The 4,161-nt window shown below is 41.1% G+C and overlaps 1 long non-coding RNA gene across 1 annotated transcript; it reads left to right on the top strand.

Moving 5' to 3' along the window:
• The first annotated feature begins 2,377 nt into the window (after positions 1-2,377).
• On the top strand, positions 2,378-3,026 carry LOC145435596 (uncharacterized). The gene is made up of 2 exons (XR_013913904.1): positions 2,378-2,534; positions 2,737-3,026. It is a non-coding gene; the product is annotated as an uncharacterized LOC145435596 (long non-coding RNA).
• The last annotated feature ends 1,135 nt before the right edge of the window (positions 3,027-4,161 follow it).

Here is a 4,161-nt window from a genome sequence, read left to right as displayed (position 1 = left end):
TAATTCATTTGCGCGAGTATCAAAAACAGACACCGTTTGACTCGTTTCTGTAGTAAATTAGGCGTCTTTGCTGGAGAGCGTATTCATATAGAAATCCTTAAATCAATCAATCACGCAAGGGGAAATAACAGAAATTGTTAAGTTGGATTGATATGCTGGGAAATCAATGATTATGCGGGAAATAGTGTTGTGGCTGCTTTGAGATGGTCTTCAATTGTCGTGGGTTCCAGGATTTGGCAGTTTCGGCTCTGTATGTAAAATGTGACCATTATTGAGACGGTATCGGCAAATTACATATGATGATGCATCTTCGGGTGGGCCAATTGGTATAAGTCACTTTGTTGCATGCTGTTAATTCTTGACCTGTCATTAGGATTGACGGTATAATGAGGAGCACACGATTCCGAGTTGGTATTTCTATATGAGATGCATCATTTTCCTCTGCTGTTCGTCTCTGTACTGTAAGGCTATGATTGCAATGAGCGCCCCTATATTAAATCGAAAAATTAAGTCACATTGATCGCGCGCAGCGCAAAGAAAATTTCAGGATTAATTAAAATCTTTCAAGAAATCGGGAGTCTATTCGTAAATTCAACTTGCATCTCGACGGCCGCCAATACATAGTATAAGTGCGTATCGAGTCCGCGGATGCGGACGCACAAATTCCCTTCTACGGCCGCAGGTTGGGCACCCCAGCAATAGATCATACGGTACGGGTTCACGTGATTCATTGGGCATTGCAACAATACAAAAAATATGAAAGCAAAACAAACTCAGTTTTGTATTGAACACAGGCTTGTTTTGGCGGCTACTAGAGCGTAATACGTAGTTGCAACGGCCACGCTCATCAATAGCCACAATCGCAATTCTGAAAAAGAATTAAAAAATTGAAGTATACGATCCGGCCCTGATCCGACTCCGGCCATATCATGAAGAAGTATGAATCCAGCTCATACCAAAAGTGAAAAAATCCTATCGGATATCCAGTCCTGCCTCGGTCCATGTCCCGGATTGCGCCGCTTTACATCACAGGCTAAATATTTGAATAGAAATCATGAATTACGCGCAACAGGTTTGAGCTTTCATAATAACGATGCGCAGGTTTCTCTAATTTACGCAATTTGAGCGAAAAAAAAGTAATAACCCCAATCGGGCCTGGTTTTGGATGGCTGACATTGCGCAAGAATGGCAGAGCGATCGATTTTTCGTCAGCCACAAAGAACATATTCTCCGTATATAGCAAATAATCCACAGGCCAATATACCATGGTTCGGGATTCGGAAAACGATGCAAATTTTTATGACTTCACGTCGCGGCACAGCTCTAAAAAATCTGTGCAAGCTTTATGTGTAATAAAATAAACTGAAATACCTCCCAGGAATAGCCTAAATCTTAAAACAAAGTATTTACGGTCTGATTGAAGTGCTGCGCAGCTTTTTGTTGTGACCACAGGGATGGTTGATGAGAAAAAAATTCGTTCCGTTCAAATGCAACATTGAAAACTTCAATGACTGCATGTTTGTTTGAAGAACAACCGAACTATTTATTATTCAGAACTTATGTGTTGTTAGATATAAACGGCGTTTGATAAATCAGATACATGAATGAAATCACTACGTAAACGACTTCAAATAAAATCGATTCCGCCAACATAAGTTAGTTGCTCCTGTATGATAACAAATATTAAGCGATGGCGCTTCTCTCTTATCTCTGCCGCCCCGGTATCATCCAGCGCTCTCCCTATGATGTCTTATACATCACTGAGGAAGAAGGTGATATCAAATATTCTGAATAATTCCGCAACCAGACTTGAATCGGCAGGATGTCTATTCATCCGTAAGTCACTTTATCAAAGCCATGCAGTTTGGTTATCTATGACAAACAACCTGACTACTATACTGCAATATATAAACCCCCTACATAATGCGATCACTCACATTGCTTGTTGACAGTCTTTGACTACACTTCGTGTAGAGAGATAGGCTATTAGAAATTATTATATTTGCGTGTAGATATATACAGCGTGGGCTATATGTGGAGAAACATGATATTAAAGCTTGGAAGTCCTACATTTGGACCCAACTTGTTGCAACATCGGAGATCTAACTAATGTCAATTCTTCTTTTTCAGTGGAACAATAAGTTATATAAAGGCCTGTAATAGTAGTCTGTCCGTCAAGATATGAATATGGACGCACAGCAGGAAAAGCAAGTCAACCCGGCGAAATTTTTGCAAACGTGAGAATTTAGTTTAATTTTTGTACTGGAATCCTGATGGTTTCCGTACCTATTATATCGTTTAAAACACCAAAATGAAATATATAGGGTTGAATTTAGCACTGATGTGTTTCATAAGTATTATTTTATTTCAGTGAAACCATGCGATTTGAGTACGGCGACACAGAGCACGCTCTTGCTGAGTTTCTGCGCGATTGGAGTCCGTTCGAAGAGTCGGAAAACACAACGAAGACCTAATCATTACGGTCCAACTGTCGCGACCCGTACCGTGGGGCCATGAGAAAAAGAATCAAACAGGTACGTCATTCCAGCTGTATTTATGCATGAAAGTTATCCCTATACTTCGTTTTCTCGGCACATTTGTACGATCAGCGCAGCTCAAACGGCTATCACAGGCACATGCTTTATATTTACATGACCAATATGATTTGCTATAATGTGACCTATTTGTTGCACAAAATGTGGTGACGCTAATTCAGTCACTTTGTAACCTTTGCAGAGAAAAGAGGCAAGATTCAGCAAAGATATATTCTCACCCGATCGATCGGAAGAAGTGGCAATCAAGCATTTTGTTCTACGAAACAGCAAATCTCGTTTCGACGAAAAACTCGGGGCCATTCCGATTAACTTCGGCGTCGACGATGACGAGTCTTCTTGAGATAGAAAGACTATATTTAATCTCTTTGAATTCTTGCCAAGCTAGTGGGATCGCAATACCGTTTCCTGTAACGCGATACGTTAAAACACTGTTTTCCATTTTTTGTTTCTAAGTATTTTGTTTGAATAAAACAATGGATTGACGCGATTGCCAAGGAATTTAAGCTATCCTTTTTATGATGGAAAATGCATCACGAAAAACCAAACCAGTGGTGGCATATTACAAATGTTAAGGGCATTCAATCAATATAATCAATAATAATCGTTAGATTATATCAGGGATATCTAGAACTCTAGAACCAGAGTTTACATCAGTGGTTCCCAAAGTGGGCGCCAGCGCCCCTGGGGGCGTTCGCGAGCATGCAGGGGTCGTCGGCCATTAAATTGGGCGGTTGTAGGGGGGAGAGGCGCTGAGAGCAAATGGGGGCGGTGTAGGTTTACAAGGTAACTGCTGAGTAGTGTTGACGCGATTGATAAAAAAAATCAGCTAAATTCACAGTAAAAATGCAGAATCGATTCAGTTAGGGCAGTGGTTCTCAACCTGTGGTACGCGTACCATTAGTCACTAGTGGTACGCGAAGGTCTGCCAGGTGGTGCGCCAGTAGGGAATAGAAGTTATTAGTTAAGGTTGGGTTGATTTTGAGTTTCCTGAAGCCGTCGTCGTCTTGGTTAGGTTGTCGTCGTGGGTAGGGACAATTCAACCAATGACGGCTTATGGGGAAGAGATCTAGTCGTAAAAAATTGGGATTCTTATTACCTTACTATATTCCGTTTTAATATATTTGACCTCTAGAATTCCAAATGGACCCATCACAGAAACCATATACTGCGCCTTAAAATGGGCAGTTTGTTTCCTGTTTCCCTGCCTTCGGCAGCTCAACGCGGTGGAAACATTTTTGACCGCTTTCGGCGCGCGTAACTTATGTAGTCGGTACGCGATCACTGCATAAAACCTCGACATGGCACGTTGGTGGAAAATGGTTGCGAACCACTGAGTTGGGGCAAGGGTCGTTCGTCTATTTATTCAGCTGTACCGGAAAATTCCATAGTTACGTGCCAATATCCCCATGGATGAACTCCAAAAAATAGAGCCAATTTGAAAAAAAACTAAGGTCATATTCGGAATCAGTGCCCTTCAGAACCCTTAAAACCACTCTTACTTTGTCTGACTAAAAATATATGTGTTGACCAGCAGTGTGTCAAGACACCAGCTTCATCCGTCTCATTTTTTAGCTGCAATAAATGCATAGCAACATTCGTTTTATGA

The sequence above is a fragment of the Botryllus schlosseri genome, chromosome 3 (assembly GCF_051294905.1).
Source record: "Botryllus schlosseri isolate E-star chromosome 3, Bs_hap1, whole genome shotgun sequence".
NCBI lineage: Eukaryota > Metazoa > Chordata > Ascidiacea > Stolidobranchia > Styelidae > Botryllus > Botryllus schlosseri.
This window is presented reverse-complemented; position numbering and strand designations above follow the sequence as displayed.